This window comes from Pongo abelii, chromosome 14 (assembly GCF_028885655.2).
Source record: "Pongo abelii isolate AG06213 chromosome 14, NHGRI_mPonAbe1-v2.0_pri, whole genome shotgun sequence".
Taxonomy (NCBI): Eukaryota; Metazoa; Chordata; class Mammalia; order Primates; family Hominidae; genus Pongo; species Pongo abelii.
In genome coordinates, this window is record NC_071999.2 from 22,786,121 (window position 1) to 22,800,532 (window position 14,412).

The 14,412-nt window shown below is 43.5% G+C and overlaps 1 protein-coding gene and 1 non-coding gene across 2 annotated transcripts in view; both read right to left on the reverse strand.

Annotated features, from left to right (window-relative positions):
* LATS2 (large tumor suppressor kinase 2) overlaps positions 1-14,412 on the reverse strand; it is an 87,745-nt gene that overhangs the window by 51,419 nt on the left and 21,914 nt on the right. The gene's annotated exons all lie outside the window — the stretch shown is intronic.
* LOC112128686 (U4 spliceosomal RNA) lies at positions 13,096-13,234 on the reverse strand. The gene has a single exon (XR_002911163.1). It is a non-coding gene; the product is annotated as a U4 spliceosomal RNA (small nuclear RNA).

The window sequence follows — 14,412 nt, forward strand, 5'->3', positions numbered from 1 at the left end:
CATGGCCTGGGGCTGTCCCCACAGGCTCAGCCAGGCCCAGAGACACGCACATTTATGTACAGCCCTGTAGACCAGGCTTCCCCCATAACTTTTTGCCTGGTTTTGTTTTTTGATTCATGGATTTTATATATTTAACAGGTTACTATCAATTATAATCAGTATTCCTTTATGGCTGATCTACTACTTGCTACTCCCATGAAGTCTGTAAGACACCTTTAATGAGGTATAATTTATGGTCATGGGGCCAGGTGCGGTGGCTCACCTGAGGTCAGGAGCTCAAGACCAGCTTGGCCAACATGGCGAAACCCCGTCTCTACTAAAAAAAAAAAATACAAAAATTAGACGGGTGTGGTAGCAAGCACCTGTAATTCCAGCTACTAGGGAGGCTGAGGCAGGAGAATCACTTGAACCCGGGAGGCGGAGGTTGCAATGAAATGAGCCGAGATCATGCCACTGCACTCCAGTCTGGGCAACAAGAGCGAAACTCCATCTCCAAAAAAAAAAAAAAAAAAATTATGGTCATGAGTAAGAAAGAGTTTCTGGTTGGCATCTGAGGGGGTCGGACATGGACATGGGATCATTTTCTGGAAGACCTGTGGAGGGTTTCTTGGAAGGAACAGTACCAGCTTGTTCAATAACTCTACCTTTTGGTGTCATGTAGGACAGATCACTTAGGTTTTATCCCTCTTCATGACACGTGAGGTAGTATGCCATGAAACTCTGTCTCATCGTCATTAGGTCTGCACTCATTGACCCAGACAGGTTCAGATCTTGACTGACACTGCTCACAACATTATCTGGACATACTAAATGTATGCTGGTCAGCTGGTTCATACATGGTGAGGTCTCCCGTCCTCAACACAGAGGAAGAAGTGAAATTATTGCTGTGACCCCTCAGTGTTCCAGGCTAGACAAAAGCAGAGCTGTGGAGATGCTACTGATGGCCATGCGGCCCTGTACGTCTGCGTTGATTTTTTCACCAACCGTGACTCTCTGACTAGGACTAGATTAGGGACCCCTGTTGTAAGGTTTGTTTAAGTACAGCCTGGTTTTGGCCTTGATTTTGCCTGATGTTTTGGAAGAGACTCTCCACCCAAGACCTAGCCTGACCATCCTTAAGCCACCTCTGAAAGCATTGGCCATAAAGAGGGCTGTCCATGAAATCAACACCAATCCCTGGAATACCCATCTTATGCCTTACCCTCCTCTAGGCATAAGAAAGAAGAGAAGGAAACGAATTATTTGCACCCACTGTAACTGGACCGTTCAAGTATGAAAGATGTATACACCAGTAAAATCACCATCACAACAAAGATACAGAATATTTCCATCAATCCCCAAATTTTCTTAGTGCCCCTTTATAGTCCTCCCTCCACCCCACCCTAAGTAACTAATTATCCACTTTTTGTCACTATGAGTTACCATTCTCTAAACTACAAAATAAATAAAACTGTGCAGTATGTACTTTTTGTGTTCAGCATCTTTCATGCAGCATGATTTTGAAGCCCATTGATGCTGCTGTATAAGTGGTCCCTCGGGTTTCTTTGTTTTGGTTGGTAGTATTCTATTGTAGGGATGTGCCAAAATTCATCCATTCAACTGTTGATGGACACTGGGGTCGTTTAGTTTTTTGCTATTACAAATGAAACTACTATAAATATTTGTGTACAAGTCTTTTTGTAGACATGTTTTCATTTCTCTTAAATAGATATATAGGAGAGGAATGACTGAGACATATGGTAGGTATGTTTGACTTAAATTGTTTTGGCCTGGCACCATAGCTCATGCCTATAATCCCAGCACTTTGGAAAACAGAGGCAAGAGGATTGTTTGAGCCCAGGAGATGGAGACCAGCCTAGGTAACATGGCAAAACCTCATGTCAATTTTTAATTTAAAAAACATTAGTAAATAAATTGCTCTACAAGTCTATGTGAATTTTAAGAAAATTCCAATTGCTGCACATTCTCACCAATACTTAAGTATTATCAGACCTTTATACTTTAGCCTTTCTAATGAGTACATAGTAGTATCTCATTGTGGTTTTAATTTGCATTTCTCTGATGATGAATGATGTTGCTTATCTTTTCATGTGCTTATTTGACATTCCTGTATATATTTTTTGTGAAGTGTCTCCTCAAATCTTTTGCCCATTTTTAAAGGTTTGCCTTTTTATTACTGAATTGTAGTTCTTTATATATTCCAAATGTGAGTTCATTGTCAGATATATGTATCAGTAATATTTTTTCTCATTCTGTGGACTGAGTTTTGTTGTTTTAATGTCCTCTGAAGAGTAAAGATTTTTCATTTTGTAAACATCCAATCTACCAGTTTTCCTTTTATGTCCCATGAATTTTGTGTTGGATCTAAGAGATCTTTGCCTTTCTCAAGGTTGCAAGATTTTATCCTATGCTTTTTTCCCCAAAGTTTTTAGCTGTAAGTTTTATATTTAGTTCTACAATCCATTTTGACTTAATTTTTGTGAATGGTGTGAGGTCAGAGTAAATGTTAATTTTGACTCATCAGGCTATCCAGTTGTCTCAGCACCATTTGCCGAAAAAACAAACAAAAAACCTCAACCTCTGCCCTTTTCCTCATTGAATTTTCATGGTACTTGTGTTGAAAATCAATTGTAGTAAGTCTCATGTAAGTGTGGGTCTATTTTTGTACTCTGTTCCACTTACCTGTCTATCAAGTCTTATGCCAGTGCCACACTGTCTTGCTTAGCTTTAGAGACTACCCACAATAGTCTAGTCCAAAGTCAGGACCAGCAGTTTTGAAAGTAAGGTAGTTTAAGGACTTTACCTGTGTTCTTTTTTAAAACATTGCTTTTGCTATTCTAGGTACTTTGCAGTGCCATATGAATTCAGAATCAGCTTGTCAATTTCAATTAAAAAAAATAAATAAACCTGCTGAGATTGTATTTGGATTCTGCTGGATCCATAGATAACTGTGAGAACTGCCGTCTTAACAGTATTGAGTCTTCTCATCTGTGAACATACTGTCTCCATTTATTTTGATATTTAATTTGATCAGCAATGCTTTGCAGTTTTAAGTGTACAGATCTTACACATATTTTGTTAAATTTATCCCTAAGTATTTTGTATTTCTAAATACTACTGTAAATGAAACTGCATCTTAAATTTAACTTTCTGGAGTCTCGTTCTGTCACCAGTTTGGAGTGCAGTAGCGCGATCTTGACTCACTGCAACCTCCGCCTCCCGGGTTCAAGAAATTCTCCTGCCTCAACCTCCCAATTAGCTGGGACTACAGGCATGCACCACCACGCCCTGCTAATTTTTGTATTTTAGTAGAGACGGGATTTCACCATGTTGGCCAGGATGATCTCGATCTCTTGACCTTGTGATCCACCCGCCTTGGCCTCCCAAAGTACTGAAATTACAGGTGTGAGCCACCGCGCCTGGCCAAATTTCAACTTTCAAGTGTTCATTGCTAGTTCACAAAAAAACTACTGATTTTTGCATACTGACCTTGTATCCTGTGACCATGCTAAATTATTAGAGGAAATTATTAGTTCTGGTGACTTTTAAAAATAGATTCCTTAAGGTTTTCTATAAAAAGGATCATGTCAAATGCAAATTGTTATACTTCTTTTCCAATATGTGTACTTTTATTTCTTTTTTTCTTTCCTTACTGCACTAGCTAGGACCTCCAACAGAAGATGAAAGAGGACATCACACTTTACTACTAATCTTAGAGGCAAGTTATTTGGTTTTTCACCATTACATGTTGATGTTACCTGTGGATTTTACACAGATGCCCCTCAGCAAGTTGAGGAAGTTGCCTTTTATTCCTAGTTTGGTGATAGTTTTTGGTACAAATGGCTGGTGGATTTTTCTGAAATGCTTACTCTATCTATTGAGATGATGAAATGGTTTTATTCTTTATTTTGTTGATATGATGAATTACATTGATTTTCTAATGTTAAACCTTGTATATCTGGGATATATCCCAGTTGATCTGATGTATCATCTTCTTACCAAATGCCATTTACTAATATTTTGGTAAGGATGTTTGGATTTATATTGCATTTATAAAAGATATTGGAACACCAGGTGCGGTGGCTCATGCCTGTAATCCCAAGACTTTGGGAGGCCAAGGCAGGCGTATCACGAGGTCAGGAGTTCCAGACCAGCCTGGCCAATATGGTGAAACCCCATTGCTACTAAAAATACAAAAATTAGCCAGGTGTGGTGGTGCACACCTGTAGTCCCAGCTACTCGGAAGGCTGAGGCAGGAGAATCTCTTGAACCCGGGAGGCAGAGGTTGCAGTGAGCCAAGATTGCACCACCACACTGTAGCCTGGGCAACAGAGCGAGACTCTGTCTCAGGAAAAAAAAAAAAAAAAGATATTGGGGCTGGGCATAGTGGCTCACGCCTGTAATCCCAGCACTGTGGGAGGCTGAGGTGGGTGGATCATGAGGTCAGGAGATGGCAGGCAGATCATCTGAGGTCAGGGGTTCGAGACCAGCCTGGCCAACATGGTGAAACCCTGTCTCTACTAAAAATACAAAACTTAGCAGGGCACGGTGGCACGCACCTGTAATCCCAGCTACTCAGGAGGCTGATGCAGGAGAATCGCTTGAACCTGGGAGGGGGAGGTTGGACTGAGCCGAGATTGAGTCACTGTACCCTAGCCTGGCAAAAGAGTTACACTCTGCTTCAAAAAAGAAAAAAAAAAAAAAAAAAGGAAAAAACAAATCCACCCCCATGATCTAATCATCTCCCACCACGCCCTACGCCCTATCTCCAACACTGGGGATTACATTTCAACATGAAATTTGGGTGGGGACAAATATCCAAACTATATCAACAATCTATTTAAATGTTAATTTTGAGTTACGCTAGAAAAGGAACTCTGCTGGCCAGGCACGGTGGCTCACGCCTGTAAACCCAGCACTTTGGGAGGCCCAGACGGGTGGATCACAAGGTCAGGAGATCGAGACCATCCTGGCTAACACGGTGAAACCCCGTCTCTTACTAAAAATACAAAAAATTAGCCAGGCGTGGTGGCGGGCACCTGTAGTCCCAGCTACTCGGAGGCTGAGGCAGGAGAATGGCGTGAACCCGGGGGGCGGAGCTTGCAGCGAACCGAGATTGCGCCACTGCACTCCAGCCTGGGCAACAAGAGCGAGAGACTCCATCTCAAAAAAAAAAAAAAAAAAAAAAGAGAAAAAAGAAAGGGAACTCTACAATAATATATTTCCATCTAACTCCCTCAACTCATAGTGTTGTATATCAGATCTATAGGTATGATAAACCTATCAATAAAGTATTGTTTTTACTTTAAATATTGATGTCTTTTAAAGAGATTACAAGAAAGAAAATAAAAAATAAATTAGTATTTTATACTTATTGATATCTACTGTTTCTAGTGCTCTTCATTCCTTCCTGTATATCCTTTAGCATTTTTCCCCCCATATCCCCAACCCTTTAGTATTTCTTTTAATATAGGTCCCCTGGTAACAAATTTCCTCAGATTTTTGTTCCCCCAGAAATGTCTTTACGATACTTTCATTTCAGAAGGACAGTTTTGCTAGATATAAAATTCTTGGTGTATTTTTTTTCTTCAGCACTTTGTGTCATTTCAATATATGCAGCATTTATACTGTCTGATGAGAAGTCAGCTTTTAATCTTATCATTCTTCTGTATGTAACATCATTTTTCTCTGGGTGCTTTCAAGATTTTGTCTTTATCTTTGGCTTTCATTAGCTTAAATATGATAGGTCTATGTGTTCATCTGTGTTCATCCTGCTCTTGGTTTATTAAGCTTCTTGGATCTGTACATGAATGCTTTTCACCACATTTGAGAAGTTTTTAGCTATTACTGTGTCAAATGTTTAGGTGTTTCCTTTCTATTTGTCTTCTTGGATTCCAATTTCACATATACTGGACAACCTCATATCATCCCACAAGTCACTGAGATTTCTGTTCAATTTTTTCTATGATTTTTGGATTGGGTAATTTCTACTAATTTATATTTCAGTTTACTGGTTCTTTCTATTGCCATACCTAAAGTTATGTTGAGACCATGTAGCCAATAAAAATTTTTTCACCTATTTTGCTTGTCAGCTTAGAGTTTCCATTTTTGTAGTTTCCATTTCTCTGTAAAGATTTCCTGTCTGGGGCTGGGTGTGGTGGTGGCTCATGCCCGTAATTCTAGCACTTTGGGAAGCTGGGGAGGGGGAGCAGGGGATCACTTGAGCCTAGGAGTTTGAGACCAGCCTGGGCAAAATAGTGAGACCCTATCTCTACAAAAAAGTTAAAAAGTGAGCTGAGCGTGGCGAAGTGTGCCTGTAGTCACAGCCACTTCAGAAGCTGAGATGGGAGGATTGCTTGAGCCCAGGAAGGCTGCAGTGAACTGTGATGGTACCCACTGCACTCCAGCCTGGGTGACACAGCAAGACCCTGACTAAAAAAAAAAATTTCTGTCTGTGCATCACTAACCCTGTATTTTCTCTTAATTCTGACACATTTCTCTTTCATTGTCTGAACACATTTTTAATAGCTTTTTAAAAAATTGTTTAAAAAACTAACAAAATTTGTCATTTTAACCATTTCATGGTAGCTGTTTAAATTTGCTGTCTGCTAAAGCCAACATATGGTTCCTCCTGGTGCTATTGACTGCCTTAGTTCCTAAGGATCTCACCTTCCCTTTTCTTTCCATGTGCAGTAATGATGGATAAAAACAATATTGTTGATAATACGTTGCAGCAACACTGCATTCTAATGGGTTAGGTACTCTGTTTTATAGGTAAGAGCTATGTGCTGCAATTTGACTAAATTCACTTACAAACTGATTTCTACTCTGTTCTTATGGCTTCCACTTTTTATTTTATTTTTTTGAGACAGTCTCACTCTGTCACCCAGGCTGGAGTGCAATGGCATGATCTCGGCTCACTGCAACCTCTGCCTCCCCTGGGTTCAAGCAATTCTCCTGCCTGAGCCTCCTGAGTAGCTGGGATTACGGCACCCACCACCATCTCTGGCTAATTTTTGTATTTTTAGTAGAGATGGGGTTTCGCCATGTTGGCCAGGCTGGTCTGGAACTCCTGGCCTCAAGCAATCGTCCACCTCAGCCTCCCAAAGTGCTGGGATTATAGGCGTGAGCCACTGTACCCAGCCTTTTTTTTTTTTTCTTTTTTAAGCCCATCAGCTATCATTAGTATTAGTGTATTTTATGTGTGGTCCAAGACAATTCTTCTTCTTCTAATGTGGCCCAGGGAACAGACTGGACACCCCTAAATAATCCCTAAGACCCTGAGAGGCCTACCATGGTTCCCTGGATGGTACCGACACAAATGGGAATTCAGAAAAGAAGGAACTTAGCGGGCACTGGGATGAATGGCCGTGGAAGGCCATAAGGATGGGTCGTGGAAGTGGGACTCGAAGGGTGGACCATGGCTGGCTGGGGAATGCACTCCAGGGGGTGACAGCATGAGCAAACCCAGTGTGGGAGAAAATCTCACAGCCTGGTGGCAGGGGAGGTGCAGAGGGCAGACCTAACGAGAACAGGGAGGCTAGGCCGGTATAAGAAATAAGTGGAGATCAGATTGGAAGAGGATGGTGAGGACAGTGGTTACCAAGACACTTGCCATTCAGGAAAAGCCCACCGGGGGAATTACTGGATCAGGGAGAATCCAGGTATAGTAGAGCAGGGTGTTAGCAGCAAAGACACTTAAGAGAAAAAAAAAATTGCAGGCCACTGGAGAAAGTACTCATTAACAGAAAGACTGGAAGTGGAGCCTAGAGCCAAAGACAACGTAAGCTAGGAACCTTTGTTAGATCAGACCTGGTTGAGAAAGAGAAACAGGGAGGATGGGAGCGAATAGGGGGTAGAGGGGAGAGAGAACACACCTTCCTGGTGTAGAGGAAAGAATTTGGAAACTACCAAGGAAATCCTGAAAGGAGGAGTCAGCTGAGTCCCTGCTGACTTGGTTTCTCTTTCTATTGTGACCTCAGACAGAGAGGTAGAGATGTGCACAGGAAGACTGGCAACGAACACACTGAGTTCAATGCAGAAATACCCAGTCACAGGCTGGGGCTTCTTACTCTAACAGTTCCAGCCTAAAACGCCAGAAAAATAGTGGAAACACCAAAGCAAGAAAGTTGAATTAAGCCACTTGGCATGGAGAAGGTGACAGACACACACGGTATCGCTGAAGGCTCTTGTAAGCGTCTCCAAGGTTGACAGCCGGCACAGAGTACAATTTGTTCCACTACACTTGGCCACATTCTTGGGCCTACTAGATGCCAAATGCCACTAGCTTTACAACAGCTCTCTGCTGACTAAAAGCTTTTATAAGCCAAATGAAGTTGCTTCCAATTTACATTAAATGTGTACTTCTTGGCTGGAGAAATTTGTCACTGTTAATCATTTACTTTCGTACAAAACAACCTTTATTTCTATTACATGATTAATAATTCTTCTAATGTCATAACCACCCAAATATATATCAAAACCACAAGGACACACACATTCCACAAGTTTGAGCAAATCTTCTCTATGTTATTTCTGTGGGACATGGGACCAGTCGCATCCAGGCTGGTAGGACAACATTCTTATTATTAAGTAAAGCATGTCACAGCACCAGGAAGCCCAGCTCTCCAGCAACTTCACAAGTTTCTGAGCACTAATGACACATGGCATTGTGGTCAGACTGCCACCTCTGTATACCAACCACGGGCCAGTTACTTTACATTCTTTCCGGTCAGTGGGACAACTCATAACATAGGAGCAATTATCATCCCGTGTGTGTGGATGAGGACTCCTGAGGCTCAGAAGGTGCATGGTATGCCCTGGTTGACACAGCCAAGGTGACACATGGCTACACTATGGCTTTCTAACCAAGGTCCAGCTTCCCTTTCTTCCTAACCGTGCCCAATTGCATTAGGGGTGGCCATGTGCCCAGCTGAAGTACACATTTCCAAGGCTGCTTAAACCCCCATGACCGAGTAACTGGGTCCTGACCGGGGAGGTGTTGGGGAAGCTCCTTGACAAAAGAGCCAGAGCCAGAGCCAGAGCATCCTTCCCTGGCTCAGACCTGGAACACCATTGCAGAGGTGCCGTCTGGTGCACGCCAAGACGGAGTCACTTGCTAAGGGTGGCAGAGAGAGAGAGAAGGTGCCTATTCCTGATGACGCTGTGGACTGCCGTGCCACCACAGCCTGCTCATCTTCAGCATCCTTCTTACTCTACCTCTGGGCGTTAGGCCTCTGCAGTGGCATCAGCTACCAGTAGCTTGATTTAGTGCTTCTGTCTGCTTCTGACACCTGGGGCCGCTGCTGAGCCTACACAGCTAGGCTTGTTGCTGGGGGAGGATACAGAAGGGAGAAGAATTTCCTGCCGTTTCCCACAGTACAGGAAAGTCATCAAGAACTCTTAGGAAAAAAAAGGCATCCGCTAACAAATAAGTCAATTATAGAAGACTACAAATTGTAAAAATTTAACTATGAAAAAAATCTCCCTTCTAAATACACTACTACAAAATAACTATATCTAAGATGGGGCTGAGCACAGTGGCTCATGCCTGTAACGCCAACACTTTGGTAGGCCAGGGCGGGAGGATCACTTGAGGCCAGGAATTTCAGACCAGCCCGAGAAACATAGCAAGACTCCATCTCTATTGACAAGAACAAACCAAACCAAACCAAAACAAAATAAAAAAGCAAGAAAAATCTAAAATGAGTAAAACCTAATATATAAAAGATTGCATGATAAATGTGGCTTTAATTCAAGAGCTATGAATTTCTGGCAAGTAAATTTTAAGGCCAAAATAAAGAGAAGCTGGGTAGTGACTATGATAATGGATGTGGCATTTTTTTTTAATTTTGAAATCATCATAACCCTATTAAAAATAGTTCTAAAAGATAGCATTGTTAAATGTCATAAAACATTCTACTGCCTTGTTGGTTTTTCCCCTATTTACATCTTTGTTGGTTTTCTCTATTTACATCCACAAGCGGTTTGGCAATGACAGAAACAGTTTAAATGAAGCCCCCACACAGAATTGCTTGCAGACTGGAGACCCAGAACTCGGAGCCCCTCTCCCAGGGCCCCATCCATCAAGCCAGGCAAAATCGGGGTTCCAGGCAACAAAAACCATCAATCTTGACTGTACACGAGTTCCCGCCTAGATCTCTACAACCACATGACAGCAAATAATCTCGGCAGTAAACTGTTTGGTGTGACACAACAGGCATTAAGTGAACAATATTTATGATCTCCAATATTTTTCACATTATAGCCCACATAAAAAATGCTAATATCTGTACTGCACACTGGGATAGAAGAGCAGGTTGCTCGCAATGGAGGGACCCAGCTCCCAAAGGGCTGCAGGGACCAACACCACAGCACACAAGTAGCCAGTGATTCCTAGAGCCCACCTAGGACCTGCGCCACTCACAAAGGTAAGTCATTCAGGGAGCAGAGAAAAGGCATTTCCTCAAAAGCCCCCTCCCCCTTTTTTCAGGGAACAGAGTCTTACTCTGTCGCCCAGGCTGGAGTGCAGTGGCGCGATCTTGGCTCACTGCAACCTCTGCTTCCCAGGTTCAAGTGATTCTTGTGCCTCAGCCTCCTAAGTAGCTGGGACTACAAGCGTGTGCCACCACACCTGGATAATTTTTGTATTTTTAATAGACGGGTTTCACCATGTTGGCCAGAGTGGTCTCGAACACCCGACCTCGGATGATCCACCCCTCTCAGCCTCCCAAAGTGCTGGGATTACAGGGGTGAGCCACCGCACCTGGCTTAATTTTTGTATTTTTAGTAGAGACGGGGTTTCGTCATGTTGGCCAGGCTATTATCAAACTCCTGACCTGACAAGATCCATCCACCTCAACCTCCCAAAGTGCTGGGATTACAGGCGTGAGCCACTGCACCTGGCCAAAAACCCATTTTAACAGGAAAGTGGGTCCAGTCTCAGGCAATAAGAGCCTCCCCACTCACCGCCAAAATGAGAGCTTTCTAGTACTTAAAACTGGAGAACCATTACCACTTTCTATTATCACACACATCCATTACTGCAATTAAGAATACAAAGCCCAGCCCTTGCGGTGGCTCACGCCTGTAATCCCAGCACTTTGGGAGGCCGAGGTGAGCAGATCACGAGGTCAGGAGTTCAAGACCAGACTGGCCAGCATGGTGAAACCCTGTCTCTATTAAAAATACAAAAATTAGCCCGGCATGGTGGCGCGTGCCTGTAATCCCAGCTACTTAGGAGGCTGAAGCAGGAGAATTGCTTGAACCCGGGACACGGAGGTTGCAGTGAGCCGAGATGGCGCCACTGCACTCCAGCCTGGGGGACAGAGCAAAACTCCGTCTCAAAAAAAAAAAAACAACAACAAAAAAGCCAACTATTAAACCGACAGTTGCTTCTAGTTTTTAGTAGTAGTAGTGATAATATTCATCGTTAGCAGTGTTGGAAGTATAAATTCAATTGAATGATTTTTAAAAACCCACTTGACACTACAAATAAGAATGGTAAAAATGCTCTCAACATTTATGCTAGTAATTCCATTCCTAAAATGTATTCTAAGGAAGTCAGTAATATCCATAAGAATGTGTGTAGAAGAATGTTCGTGACCAGCTCTTTACAATAAATTATGGGACATCTATTTGAACAATGGAATACAATGCAGATGTTAAAAATCATATTTTAGGACCCGGTGTGGTGGCTCAGGCCTGTAATCTCAGCACTCTGGGAGGCCAAGGCAGGTGGATCACCTGAGGTCAGGAGTTCAAGACCAGCCTGGCCAACATGGTGAAACCCCATCTCTACAAAAATACAAAAATTAGCCAGGCATGATGGTGGGTGCCTGTAATTCCAGCTACTCAGGAGGCTGATGGGGGAGAATCGCTTGAACCCCAGAGGGGGAGGTTGCAGTGAGCCAGATCGTGCCATTGCATTCCAGCCTGGGCAACACAGCAAGACTCCATCTCAAAAATAATAATAATTTTAAAAATCATATTTTAAAAGACTATTTAATGGAATGAAAATGTTTATGACGTAATGCTTGTCTCTGTGCTTCTCTGTCAGGTGTTTTTGAGAGCTTGCACAGGTCTCGGTCTTAGAAAGTGGCGACTAGAACAAAGCCACTGTCTCACAGGCCTTAAAATCTACGCAGGGAGACGCACAACTACTTAACAGCAGATTCTGATAAACACTGGGGGAGAAAATTATGGTGTCATGGGAGAGAACGAGGGACCTAATTTTGACTGGGGGCTCAGAAAAGGCTTTTCTGAATCACAGACCCAAAGATGAGCCCTGAGGGAGAAGTGGGCCTGGTCCTGCAGCGGGGCTAGCACTGGGCAGCCTGAGAGACAGGCAGAGTGGGCAGGGCCAGGGCAGGCAGGGCCAGGGTGGTCAGGACCAGGGCGGGTAGGGCCAGGGTGGGCCTGCCAGCAGCTGGGATCCTGCAGCTACAGGTGGGTCCTGCCTGCCAACTCCTGGGCACCATCCTGAGGCCAGAGAAAAGGTTTCCAGAAGGGAAATGACAGAATCTTCCCTTTTCAGAATGAGGGGGGGCCAGCCACGGTAGCCCACGTTTGTAGTCCCAGCTACTTGGGTAGACTGCTTGAGCCCAGGAGTTTGAGGCTGCAGTAAGCCATGATCATGCCACTGCACTCCAGTCTGGGTGACAAAGCAAGACCCTGTCTCAAAAACCAAAACAAATCAGACTGAGGAGGGTATTGTGCAGGGAAGGCCGGAGAAAGACGCAGAAGGGGCAGCCAGGAGCCACCAAGATTCCAGGAGCAAAGGTGGTGCCTGTACCGGGGGCAGGAGAGGCCAGTACACGAGGTGCTTCTGAGGAGAACTGACTGGGGTGATCTGATGGGCCACAGGACCTCAGTTCTGTTACACAAAATGTGTGTGTGTGGTATATGTATTATATAGTTTAATATATAATTCCATCTTTTTTTTTTTTAATTAAAAAAAATAGGGTCTTGCTGTTGCCCAGGCTGGCCTTGAACTTATAAGCTCAAGCAATCCTCCTGCCTCAGCCGACCAGGGTGTTGAGATTACCGGTGTGAGTCACTGCACCCCACCTATTATATCTCTCTTTTTCTTTTCAGTCTCTGTAGAGACCGTCAAAAATTGCCAGTGCTGACTACATTTCAAGTTGTTATGGCGGGGTATTGGAAAGTCTCCAATTAGCAATAATCGCACCTTGGATAAACCTCATTGGCTATGATACTGCCACTGTGCAAAGCTTTATCTACTTTTGTAACTAGAAAAAAGTTGTCCAGTTTTATACCAACATGTTAACAGCAGTCTTACCAGGAGGCCGAGGCGGGCGGATCACCTGAGGTCGGGAGTTCTAGACCATCATGGAGAAACCCCGTCTCTACTAAAATTACAAAAAAATTAGCGAGGTGTGGTGGCGCATGCCTGTAATCCCGGCTCCTCGGGAGACCGAGGCATGGCAGATTGCTTGAACCCGGGAGGAGGAGGTTGCAATGAGCTGAGATCGCCCCACTGCACTCCAGCCTAGGCACAGAGCGAGATTCCATCTCAAGAAAACAAAAACTAAGAGAAAGGCTTAAGGGGAGAGGGGATTATGACACAGAGGGGCATGCTTTGCTTGTGTCTTGTCAAAGTAATTTAAATTCCTACATTAAAAAGATATGTGGTTTGCCTTTTGGAAGAGCCAAATTTAATTTGAAAGCCACTAAGAAAAAAAAAGGGGAAAAGGCAAGGAACTGCTACACCCAAAAGCCATTGTAATACAATTTCCTGTTACATGACCGACATTCCTAAACTTAAGTGTTTCTTTCTTCCTTCTCCTCTTATTAATATTTCAGCATGAGTAGTAACACCAAACGGTGGTTCCCTTTCAAGAGGAAGTGAGAAAGAGGAAATGTACATGTTATCTAAATTCCTTTTATCTTTTTCATTAGCAAAATATCTTTAGTACAATGAAGCAATCCTGTGGCAGGATCTTGTCACCAAGACAAAGGGCTGAGAAATTAGTGTTACCATTTCTCTATAGCTTTTTTGGTGATGCATATTGTTAGAATTAAGCCAAATAAATATCCCGAGGAGATCTGCATTTCTGGTTAGCATCTTTTCCAGTGTCTGACAACTGAGGTGAGGGTTTTGGCTGGACTAGTACACAGAACTTTCACTGGTGAGCAAGCACTGATTGAGCACATGCTCTGCAGCATGGGAGGCCTTGTGGGCACAGAGGGATAAACTCCCAAGATCCAGGCCTCCAGAGACACCGCCTAAGACAGGGAAAGCAAGACGGGAACATGACAATCTGCCAACACAATGCCCAATGCATGGAGCATCCTTGGGGTTAGAAATAAATTTCTGAGGCCAGGTGAGGCAGCTCACACCTGTAATCCCAGCACTTTAGGAAGCTGAGGTGAGTGGATCCCCTGAGGTCA